Genomic DNA, 12,851 nt, shown 5'->3' with positions numbered 1-12,851 from the left:
TGCCTTCAGTGCTAAGGAGTGATGTGGCCACAGCTCTGCAGGCAAAGAGCAGAAGAACATACCCGTGACCTAAGAAACTGGCCAGAGGAGCAGAGGGGGCCTGCCAGGAGGAGCCAGCTGCAGTCCCCACAGGAGCCGGCTGTAGGGAGGACAAGGCTGCATGGATGGGAGGCTGGAAAGAGAGAGGATGCTCCCGGGGCCCGGCCGGCCCAGGTGATGAAGACAGCCAATGGAGGCATCCATCTGTGAGCCAGAAGGATAGCAGGAGAGGAGTTCGGAGGGACGCAACTGTCCTGGGCCTTGTCGCTTGCAGGACCTCTTGCCACTGATGATGCTGAGATGCTGGCAGAGATTGGACTGCATGGCCTCCCCTGGAAGACACGTATCTCTCACCTCCCACCCCTATGTGTCAGAATCCCAGGCCATGGATCCCAGTAGGGGTCCCGGGGGGTCCCTGGGGTGCCTCAGTGAGGGTTCCCATCTGAGAACCCTCAGAATCCCAGGCCCGCACAACAAGTCACCCCTTCATGGGAGGAATAAAGGGGCTGAGGCCAGGCCACTGTTTGCCGAGCAGGCTGACACTTTCATGAATTTTATTTACCACTAAGAAACTCATTTGTGATTTTTCTCCCCCAGGACCCCATGTTTTAAGAGATTCTCATCTACCAAACAAGTGCATTTACCAAGCAATAATTTATTCATTTTCTCATTTTTAAAATTAATCAAAGATATACATACTGCCAGCCAGAGTCTCTGATCTGCAGGAGATAACCCTTATTACCACCCTGGGTTGATTTAATTCCTGCCTAAAGCAAAGGAACTTAATATTTTTGATAGCCTTCACAGCCTTGCTGGGGGAATGTGGGGATTTTCACTTTGCTCTGTGATGTGTTCACAGCATCTCCCAGACTGCCCCCCACTGAGGCACCCCAGGGATCCCCCAGGACCCCTATTGGGAACCACGGTGCCATTTCAGCAGGAAGTAAGACACAGGGAATCTAACCATCCCATTGCACTCACGCATTGCATAATCATCCACTATTTCATATAGGCAAGCCGCTGTCCACCTGTCACCAGTATAAAACACGCTGCCGTGAACATCTTCAGATCCACAACTTTCTGTATCTTGGAGATTAGTTCATTCAGCTAGAATTTCTGGGTCAAAGGGTACAGTTTTATATCCAAAATCATTTCTGATGATCCAGACAGAGACTTGAGCTTAAAACAGGGGGAACCCAGAATTGCAACCGACCACCAAGAGCAGATTTAGAAATCCTGAGGGAGAAGCAGGGGCTGTATCAGGCGGAGATGGTCCCCTGAGCCTGGGGGTGTTGGCGCTGTCTTTCTCCAGCTTCCTTGCTGCCTCCAGGAGAGGATGCTGACAGAGTGGGCACAGGAGCGGTAAAGGAACGCGGGAATCAGGTCCTCCGGGCAGGGAGCTGCAGCCGCTCAAAGTCTCCCGTTACCAAGACGACCTTCCCTTTTCCCCCTCTTTTCCGGGTTAATTGTTCTGAATCTGTGCTGGATGGTTGGAGAGAATTAGTTTAAAACGGGGGAGAAATAAAGAAAACAGCTTTAAAAGACAATTTAACGGCAAACTTGAGGAATCAGCACCAAGCACAGCCCAGAGAACCCTCTGGTTCATTCCTGTTTCTGTGCAACTTCATGGTTTGATCTTTTCTCTGCGCTGAATTTATTTCCATTTTCCTTAGTAAAACAGAACCACCAGCATGCTCTGCTGCGTCTAATGACATGCAGCCTGTGGCGTGTCGAATGTCCCTATCCCAATGGGAAGTGTACACGGGCATAACGGACAGTGATTACTCTGGGGAGAAATTAGGAACAAGGAGTCTCAAACTCACTCCTCCGATTGCGCAGTGACCCGCTGCCTCCAGACGGGTTACCCTGGTGATGCTCCGAGCCTGGGAGCACGTGGCGCTCGCCGCTGGCAAGAAGCTCAGAAGCTTCCAGCACCCTTCTCGCCACTGACTTTTCACAGCCTTAAAGGCCAGCCTGGTGGGTCCTGCCCGTCACCAGGTACCCAAGTGTGAGTCAGGTGCTCCGGTGGCTGCATCCTCCTCCCGGGGGTGCACCTGCTGTTTGCAGCTGCATGCCCGCCCCAGCCTGCGCTGCAGCTGTGGGCTGACAAGGCCCGGAGGGCAGAATTCGCTGCTCCACAAGGAGTGGTGGGCGTGTCTCATGGCCCGTAGACCGGATGACCTACCGTGTCCCAATGTCCCCGGTGCGTTTTCCGACCCTGAACTTGCAGACGGACTGTGTGACTGAGCTCATCCCCAGGGCCCCTCCCCTCCCCGCCCAGGTTCACAGAGTGCAAATGTCCATCTGGTCCGCGGGCATCCACACGCCCAGGCTGCCACGGAGAGCCGGCGGGGGCGTCAGGGGCGGAGGATCCTATAAGGTCAGGCACCCCCTGCGGCCCTTCCCTTTCCAGGATTTGCCCTCTCGGAGAGGCAGGCCTGAGTGGCAATGGTGGAAGTGGTCAGGCCCCTCTTTTAAGCCTGAGTGATCATTTCTGTTTCTTCAAGGTGCTCTGAATCCCCTGTGCCCAGGTATTTGGGGTTTCCCACAGATAACAAAGCCAGAAGGAGCTCCCGGGATGGCGGAGGCAGACCCTGCCTCATGCTTCCCTGAGGACATTGAGCATCCCGCTACTGACTTGCTTGAAGCGAGCAGAGACGCTGAAGAGGCAGGTCCGGAAGACCCCTCTCCACTCAGCTCTCTCTCCTCTTCCCCCTCGTCTTTAGATAGCCCTCTACCAAATTACCTCCCTTAGAATATAGATATATAGATATATATATACCAAATTACCTCCCTTAAAATATAGATATATAGATATATATATACCAAATTACCTCCCTTAAAATATAGATATATATAGATATATATATATGCCAAATTACCTCTCTTAAAATATATATATATATATATATATATATATATACACCAAATTACCTCCCTTAAAATATATATGCCAAATTACCTCCCTTAAAAGTCCTAGCATCCTCCAGCCTTCCCTGGTGGTCCAGTGGCTAAGATTTCGCCCTTCCAAGAGGGGACGTGGCTTTGATCCCCCGCCAGCGAACTAAGATCCCACATGCCACGGGGGTGCCACCAAAACAATCGGTGACTCCCGTACAGTCCGATGGCTGAGACTCGGCGCTCCCACTACAGGGGGCCTGGTTGATCCCTGGTAGGGGAACAAAGACCCTACCTGCTGCGGAGCGTGGTCAGAAAACAAAAACCTTGCATCGTCATAAAGAAGCTGTTCTTCCCACCCAAGCATGCCGTCCTCTCTCAGTAAGATGCGACTTGCATCTCGGTCTCAAGTTGATTGTCCAGTATTAACCTCCACCACCTGGTGTGTAGGCGGCATTTTCTCCTGCTGCCCTAGGGGTGAGCATGGACCCTGGCAGATTTGGGCTCTTGGGGCAGATGGCCAAGTCTCAGTTAAGGGAGAGGAGAAGAGGCAGGCCCACCGCCTGGCAATGACCCAGCTGGGCGGGGCCTCTACCTGGCAGCTGCCGTCTTACTCGACTCCACTAGGAGAGCAGACGTCAGCCGGAGACCTGCAGCTGGGGGAGGGTGCCCACAGGAGGAGGGAGCTGGACAGGAGGTGTGGATCAGGTGCCTGCAACAGTCAGGAAGAGTCGAGCACGCTGCCCACCCGGAGTTACTCGGGGCCCTTCAGCGATGGTCCTGACTTTGGGATTGGCCACCTGCCACTCAGGCAGGTGCCCTGGAGAAGGGAATGGCAACCCGCTCCAGTATTCTTGCCTGGGAAATCCCATGGACAGAAGAGCCTGGCGGGCTGCAGTCCATGGGGTCACACAGTCAGACACGACTGAAGGACTAACACTCCACTTTTTTCACCTGCCACCTACGACCGATTGAGGGCCTCCATATTACTGTTTCCTACCAAATTCAGTACTTTATAAAAAATAAAGACATTTTGAGCAAGTTGGGTTTCTCCCAGAAATCCAAAGCTGGTTTAACATTAGAAAATCTGTTAAGATGATGGACCACAATGAAAGACGGAGGAAGATCTGTCCTAGAAGGTTCGTAGCAGCGTTTCTTTAAATGTTCATCAGTAGAACAACGGATTCACAGATTGTGATGTATTCGTGTGCAGAGTACTATGCAGCCATGAAAAATGCAAGAGCCAGTGTGTTATGTATTAACATTCATGGATTTCAAAAATGTAGTGTTGAATAAGGAAAGCAAGTTGCAAAAGATGACATACACTGAGATTCATTTATATTAAAAATAAAACATGAAAATGGTACTACATCCTGTGTAGGGATGAATGCATATGTAGTAACTATGTAAAGCAAAGAACAGTGATTTTAAGGTCTGATTTCACAGTTCACCTGTTCATGGGGAGCTGATACTGTGAAAGTTTCATATGTATCCTGCTGCTGCTGCTGCTAAGTTGCTTCAATCGTGTCCGACTCTGTGTGACCCCATAGACAGCAGCCCACCAGGCTCCCCCGTCCCTGGGATTCTCCAGGCAAGAACACTGGAGTGGGTTGCCATGTCCTTCTCCAATGCATGAAAGTGAAAAGTGAAAGTGAAGTCACTCAGTCGTATCCGACTCTTAGTGACCCCATGGACTGTAGCCTACCAGGCTCCTCCATCCATGGGATTTTCTAGGCAAGAGTACTGGAGTGGGGTGCCATTGCCTTCTCCATCATATGTATGTGCAATGTTTTATTTGTTCAATCAGATGGTGGATGCAGAGTAGTGCATTGAATTTATTCTACCTACATTGGGTACATCTTAAATATTTCACAATACCTTCAAATAAGCTTTGAATTAGTGATGAAATTGAAAAGTGAGTGAACAAGGAAGCAATAATGGGGACTAGTACCTAGATTAATGTTTGATCTATGAAGAAGAGTCAGTAAAAATCTTGGGAGAAAAGAAAATGTCATTTGAGGATTCATGGTGCTGGACATATGTGCATATACTCTAGATTTTAGGGGAAAAGCTTTAAATGTATATATAAATATGTAAGTTTATATGTAAACAGAGGAAATCAACCCTGAATATTCATTGGAAGGACTGATGCTGAAACTGAAGCTTCAATACTTGGGCCACCAGATGCAAAGAGCCGACTCATTGGAAAAGACCCTGATTCTGGGAAAGATTGAAGGCGAAAGGAGGAGGGGGCGGCAGAGGATGAGATGGTTGGATGGCATCACTGACTCAATGGACATGAACTTCAGCAAACTCCAGGAGATAGCGGAGGACAGGGAAGCCTGACATGCTGTAGTCCATGGGGTCGCAAGAAGTCGGACAACAACTGAGCGACTGAACAACAACAAATACACCACGACCATAGACTCCAGGCCAGGGCACGGCATCGCAGAAGGACGTGAAGCGGGGAAAAGCCTGGAGGGGGAACGACAACCAGGGAGAGCGCGAAACTCAGGCACCTGACGGGGCCCAGGGGCGGGCGGGCGCCGCGGGAGGAGAGCTGGGAGGGGACGCGGGGGGCGTCTCTGGAGGGGGCTCCACGGGGCTCGGAGGCTGAGCCATGTGGACTGAGGGGGGTTGTTAGGCCCTGGTCCCAGCTTGGGAGGCTGGCAGGAGAAGGGGCGGCTGGCAGAGGGGAGGAGTGGAGGCCAGCTGCAGACACTTAAAGTCCTAGGAGCTGGTAGCACTTGTGAGTAGTGGGTGGCTAACTTTATGTGTGGAGTCAGCCTGACTGAGGCATGGGTGCCCAGATAGTTGATCACACTTATTCTAGCTGTGTCTGTGAGGGTGTTTCTAGATGAGATTTGCCCTTGAACTGGTAGACTGAGTAAAGCAGACCGCCTCCCCCCAATATGAGTGGGCTTCCCAGTAAAGAACCCGCCTGCCAATGCAGGAGACATAAGAGACGCAGGTCTGATCCCTAGATTGAGAAGATCCCCCGGAGGAGGCACGGCAGCCCACTCCAGTCTTCCTGCCTGGAGAGTCCCGTGGACAGAGGAGCCTGGCGGGCTGCAGTCCTCGGGGTCGCAGAGTCAGACACGGCTGGAGCAACGATGCAGGCGCACACCCTGCGGGTGGGCCTCGTCCCAGCATCTGCAGACCAGACGAGCACAAGGGCCGCAGGTGCGGGGCCTTGCCCTGCCTGCCTGACCGGGCCAGCCCGTCCTGCCCGCAGGACGCAGCCGCAGAGCCTGGGGCGGCTCAGTCTCAGCAGCTGGGGGCTGGGCTTCAGGCGTGAAGGCTGCAGGGACAAGGGGGCTTCTGCTCCTGTGCCCGTGAGGGTTCAGCCTCCTCACTCGGGTGGGGCTGGGGCCCCACCTTCACCTCACAGCCGTGGGCACCTGCCGTGTGCCATGCTCGTCCCTCGTCCTCCGTCAGATAAATGCAGCAACTGGTTAACAGACAGGAAGAAAGACTTCACTCACCCCCTCACCCATTCATTCATTCATTCAACGTATCCACTCATCCATCATTATCATAAGAGTCCAGGGAAACGCACAGGGGCTTTGCTTTTTCACTATCTCAGGAAGTTTCCTTAATTTCATGAGCTTAAAAAAGTATATATCTGTTTACACTCACAAGATGATGTCAAGTGCCTGGCACCCAGCAGATGCCCAGTGAATGGTTCTTATTAATATTGCTCTTGTGCCAGACCGGGGAATCTGTAGATGGATTAACTGCAAACCTGTCCTTGGGAAACTTACATTCTGTGAAGTCTTTTGTTTCTTTCCAGCAGATGTCCTGGGAGCAGGCGTCTTGGACGGAAGTGCAGTGGCGTGTGTCCAGGTCCATCCGGGAGCTGCCCACCCCGCCTGGGAGCAGAGCCCCCAGCCCTGAAAGCACTGGGCCGGGCGGGGCGGGGTGAATCCCCTCTCCCCGGTCGGGCTCTGGTGCCCCGGGCCGCCCCCGTCGTGGACACCGGCGGGAGCAGAGGACTGCGTTTGGTCGCTGGTCCCACAGGGGCCTGGAAGCCCGCCGGGGAGACGGAGGCTGGCGGCCTGCCTCCCGGGCTCCAAGTGAGCAAATGTTGGGGAAGGCAGGCGCTGGAGCAGAGCTGACTTCGCTATCGTCCCAGCCCCTGTTCAGCTCAAGTCACACGTGCGAACAGGCTTCTGGCTCCAGGCGGCTGGTAGACTCCAGCTGACAGATTTGGGATCTGATAAGAGACGGTTGATTTCATCCGCGCGTGCGATGTCGGAGTTGGATTTTAACAGTTAAAATGGGGAACGGCAAAAAAGAGCCCTAGACCGTTGCCAGCTTTGCAACGCTGGCTGTTGCTTCTAACGGGTTTCTCCAAACTGTTAAGTCCCCAACTTGGAGGTGCCTGTGTGTGAAGGGGCACTGTTGCGGCGTGCTGTCTGGGAGTGCCGAGAGGGACGCGTGGCGCAGAAGCAAAGAGAGGGGTCCACACGGAGGGGGCGGCCCTGTGCAGCTCAGCGTGCCCCCTCCTCTGGACCCCTCTCCTCTTGCACACATACGCAGTCCCCTAGGCCGGCTAGGCGCTGTCAAAGCAAGCAGGGCTCTGTGCTGAGGAATGCCATGGGATTCTAGTCCAGAGGGTCCACCCGTAGACCCAGGGGTTTAAACAGTATCATTAATTGCCTGCTACAAAAAGAGACACCAAAACTAAAACTCCCTTTCCCAGGGAACTCGGATGAGAAGCTTGCAAGTTTATATATTTAAATTTAACATCAAAGGATTGGTCGTTTTGGAAGCCATTCAGACATGCCTCATGCCACCCCAAGGAATGGCTGCATCTGTAATGTGGGGGGTGGGCACAGATGGCCACCACCACCAACCGCCCTGTATCTTTTTAATTAATCTCTATTGGCGTATTGGGCTTCCCAGGTGGTGCAGGGGTCATGAGTTCCATCCCTGGGTCAGGAATCAGCTCTATCGGAGTCTAGCTGATTAACAATGTTGTGTTAGCTTCTGCTTATAGCAAAGCGAGTCAGTTATGCGTCTACCTGCTCAGGTTCTTTTCCCATCCAGGTCATTAGAGTGTTGAGTTCAGTTCCCTGTGCTGTACAGTAGGTCCTTATGCCCTGCGTCTTGACGTCTCTGCACGTTGCATTTGGTTGAACACGAATCCTGTTGCCCACACTGGCCAGCGGCGGGTCAGACAATGATTCCTTAAATCTAGAACTCTCTGTGCAGTTTCTAGGGGTTTCCACCTGGTCTGACCTGAAACACTCCAGGATGCAGACAGGGTAGGCGTTTGCATTCGCTAAGAGGTGTCTGCGTCCTGGGGTGTTGTCAGGTGAGACAGGGTGGAAACCCCTGGAAACTGCATAAAGTGTTCTGGATTTAAGGAATCATTGTCTGACCTGGCGCTGGCAGGTGTGGACTACGGGGTCCACGTTCAACCCACTTTGCATTCGCTAAGAAGTGAAGCAGCTGAGGTCTAAGGACAAGAATCCCAGAAGCAGACTGAACTCCAGACCTGAGGCCCCTGCACCACCTCCCCAGGGAGAAGGCGCCCAGGTTCCCTTCCGAGGGGGAAGAGCGCTTTTGGCAGGAGCTGAGCCCACACCGCAGCCATCCCGCTCACACACGCAGGGACCGGGAAAGCCCTCCGAGCCGCCCCCTGCGCCCCGTGTGCAGAGCCCTCCGAATGGAACGTGCCTTGTGCAGAGTGAACGCCCTGCAGGGCTAGTTGTCCTCAGCCTCCGGGGGAGCCTCCGCTCCCCTTTCAGTCACTGTCACTGGTGTGACCAGCTGGGCCCCTGTTAGGGGAGGTTCGGACCAGACAAGCGCACCACTCGTTTACCAGGGACGCGTGGCAGGTGTGGAAATCAGGCCTGGAGGGGAGGTGCTCTCCAAGAACAAGGCTCCCAAGGCGGTTCTGAGGGGAGAGGGGCAGGGCCAGGCCAGTGACAGGGCTGGGCTTATCCTCTCGGGGCAGGGAGCCAAGTCTAGAGCCCTGGGGAGCTGGGGAATACCCCTGGGTCACCGCTGGGACCCATTGTGCTGCCTGAACCGGAGGAAAAGGGCCCGTCCACCCAGCACAGCACCTCCTCCAGAGCAAGGCTCATGGAGCTGAAAGCATCGCTAATGGGGCCCTGACCCTCCCAGGAAGCGCAGGACGGAGGGGACAGTGACCCCGAGCCTGATCTCCGCCCGTGATGCACTCAATTGGACCCCGGGTGCCTGACTCCAGCTCGGGACTCCTCCGGTCAGCAGCGCCCTGTGGGGTCCCCAGGAGGGGGGCCAGCTCTCCCCCCTGTGCCTGTGAAGGGCCCTCCCTGTGCCACGCCTTCCAGAGAGTTCCCGCTGCTGTCCAGGGCAGCCAGGAGGAGAAAAACCCTCGGATGTTATTTCATCTAGATGAAAACCGGGGCCAGCCACCCCCCGCTAAGGGGACCAACATCTGAGTATATCTGGGGCAGCGGGGCTGGGGGCGAGGGTCTCTCTCTCAAACCCTGCAGGGCAGGCGGACTCCGCACTGAGCAGAAACCCGAGCTCGGCCAGCTCACAGCAGGTCCGGAAGCCCAGGGCGCCCTCGGGGAGAAAGCAAGGCGGCCGGCTGCAGGGCCCCAGCTGACTATGCCACGAGGGAGGGAGGCCAGAGACCCTGAGGAAGGAAGACCAGGCCCAGGACCTGGACTCTGAAAACTAGGGCGCGAAAGCCGCCCCTCCGGGTTTAGAGGTAGAGGACGCCCGGCAGGCAAGCAGACGCAGGAGGCGGAGGGAGAGAGCGAAGCTGAGAGAAGCCGGGACCGAGATTCAGCAGAGCGGGCCCTGCGCTGTCCGGGGTGATGAAATATTTATGAATGGGGAGGCTGCCACATGCTGCAGTGCAGCAGTGGGGAGAGCGAAGTTTCAAGAAGACCGTAATAGCAAAGCCCTCCATTAATTATCGGAAGCAGCTGTAACACCAGTTCCTATGGCAACGGGGTCCCCAATGGATTTTGTGCTCTTTTTTTTTTTTTAAGCTGCTCCCATTTACTGCAGTACATGCATTTGTTTTCCACCAGAGACTTGAGCTTGTCCTCTGCAGATGAATTCCTCCTGTCCTCACAGTGGCTGGAGCGGAGCCGGCAGGCCAAGCCAGGGCAGGGCGGGTGGCGGGGATTGGGGGGAGTGAAAGCTTATGCAACTTTGCGCTGAAAGTGCCATGAGGATGGTGCTGGGGGCTGAGAGCCTTTCACCGGGATGGGGGTTGGGTGGGCAGCAAGGAAGGCAAGGGCGAAAGGCCGCTGCAGGCGGCTGGCAGAGAGCACGGGTCACCAGGGGCGTCTAGGCCAGCACCTACTCCCCTAAGGTCTTTGCAATCCAGGCTGGCACTGGGCAGGCATCCTCGAAGCCTGCTGGGTCGTCCGTCAGTGTGCCCGCTGCAGCCCAGCGGAGTCTAACACTTGTACGTGAAGAGCTCTGGGGGAGGATGGGAGAGAGAACAGGGCTCCGGTTGCTGGGAGCAGCCGAGGCCAAGCAGCCACGCCGCCTCCTCCCTCCGCCTTGCCCGCGTCTCCTGCATCCCTTCTCCATCATCACAGCCCGATAGCTCCCCACCCCCCAAGCCCTGCTGAAATGCGGGTTTGATTTGGTGCCAGTTGGAAAGCAGTTCTTCCAGGGGAAGACAGTCCTGGGACTGATTGCCCTGGAGTGCTCTCCTGAAATGCTCTGTCCCAGGCCACAGTCCCCGGGCCACTCGGGCGGGGTCAGAGGTCAGCCCAGCTGGTGAGCGGCTCTGACCATCCAGCACTGCTCCTTCGGGAGGGGGCGCGTGACTTCGCCATGTGGGGCGGCAGCCTGGGGCCCCGGGGGCCAATGTGGGTTGGGAGAAACGGCCTTGACTTGGAGATAGCACACTTCCACCGCACTGTTCAGGCCAAAAAAAATTTCTACTGCTCCTGGACTGTTTTTCTGGGCCTACTCTGCTTTCTAAGTTGCCAAAGAGACTTACAGGCACCTGTGGAAAAACAACTGGGAAGGTGCTGAAAGAAGAGGTAAACCAAAATAATGTCTGTGTGTGTTCACGGACTTCTCTCTACCCGGAAGGTCTCCTGCTTTGTGGGAGGCCCGCCCCTCTCATGGTTGCAGGGGAAGGTGTGCCCAAGAGTCAAAGGGGACCTTGGGGGCCATCTCCTCCTGTTTAGATTCATCCCCAGGACTGACTGGGCTTCCCAAGTGGCACTAGTGGTAAAGAACCCATCTGCTGTTGCAGGAGACGTCAGAGACGTGGGTTCGAGCCCTAGGTCGGGAAAATCCCTGGAGGAGGGCACGGCAACCCACCCCAGTGTTCTTGCCTGGAGAATCCCATGGACAGAGGAGCCTGGTGGGCCACAGTCCACAGGGTCACAAAGAGTTGGACACGACTGAGCACTCAGGACTGATTTCCAGATACCCAGGCAGGGTGGGGCAGAGGACTCCTCGCACACCTGTGTGCCCACACGTGCCATGCCCTGTGGCCAGCACCTCATCAGTTCTGAGCAGAGGCCTGTCTCCCTCATTGAAGTCAGGAAGCCGAGGCTTGGAGAGGAAGGTCGTCTCCTAGGCCACGCGGCTCCTCAGAGGTGGGGCTGAGCTCAGATCCTGCTTCCGTCTGACCCCAAAGTCTGTGCTTCCGAAGCCTCACCCACCAGCTTCCTGTGGGGAAGGGCCTGTCTGTGGGCTGCCCCCCTCCCGCCTCGCACTCAGACCCCAGCGGGTTTCCCACCAGGGTCCATAAGCCGTGCCCACCAGCCCAGCAGGGCCAGCCTGGGACCTCAGGGCATGCAGGGAGAAAACACCAGAAATCGAGGTGGAGTTCTGTGTTCTTCCTTTAATATGCTGACCTTTGTGTCTGCTTTGTGATGCTTTCATTAGTTCGGGAGCATGTTTGTAGAATTTATAAATCATATTGGGGTGCGTGCCTGAAATTATTTTACTGATATTGAAAGTAAGCAAAGAGATGGGGCCTCATGTTGGAGAAAATGACTGGGTTCCCCCCTACCCCATCTCTTGGGGCTATAGATGGCCTCTGCCTTCATCTGCAGTTTTGTTGGTTCCTAGGACCCTTCTAGGGCTTCCCAGGTGGCTCAGTGGTAAAGAACCCACCTGCCAGTGCAGGAGATTGGGGTTCCATCCCTGGGTCAGAAAGATCCCCTGGAGGAGGGCATGGCTACCCACTCCAGTGTTCTTGCCTGGAGAATCCCTTGGACAGAGGAGCCTGGTGGGCTACCGTCCATGGGGTCGCAGAGTCGGACGCGACTGAAGCAACTGACCACACACGGAACACACGATGAAGCTGTCCCCACAAGTGAGCGAGCTAACATACCCAGGACCCGACCTCAGTCACCATTTCCTTTGCTTTGTTTCCTTGGACGAGAACACTCAAGACCTACCGTCTTAGCACATTTCAAGCACGCAGTACGGCACCGTGTTACCCAGGGTCACCACGCTGTCCTCTGTGTCCCCAGAACTTGCTCATCCGGCATAAACGAAGTGCTGTCCCTTCACTGGCTCCTGTGTCCAAGCTTCTCTGCTTCTGTGACTTGGGCTGCATCAAGAGCCCACGTGTCTAAAAGTACCACTCACTTTCTTTTTCTCTGTCTGCTTTTTTCACTAAGTGTAGTGTCCTCCAGGTTCATCCATGTTATTGCCAATGGGAGGGCTCTCCCTTTTTCAAGGCTGAGTAATGTTCCATTGTAACCAAGCAGGACCCCGTGGGGTCTTTGGGAAGGGGTGGGGCAGACCCTACCCACATCCTCTGCTTTAGCACCTCTCTGAAGTACCCAGACTATAGCATGTGAGGCACACTTCCTGAGCTGTTTTGCAGATGCAAAACCCCCACCAAATGGAAGATGTTAACCACTTGATGACCTTGAGCACACAGCCCCAGGTCTTCAGCAGCCTAAGGTCTGACACAGTTC

This window comes from Giraffa tippelskirchi, chromosome 8, assembly GCF_054371585.1.
Source record: "Giraffa tippelskirchi isolate mGirTip1 chromosome 8, T2T-mGirTip1v1.2.pri, whole genome shotgun sequence".
NCBI lineage: Eukaryota > Metazoa > Chordata > Mammalia > Artiodactyla > Giraffidae > Giraffa > Giraffa tippelskirchi.
The sequence above is the reverse complement of the archived record's forward strand: the minus strand, read 5'-3'. Positions refer to the sequence as shown.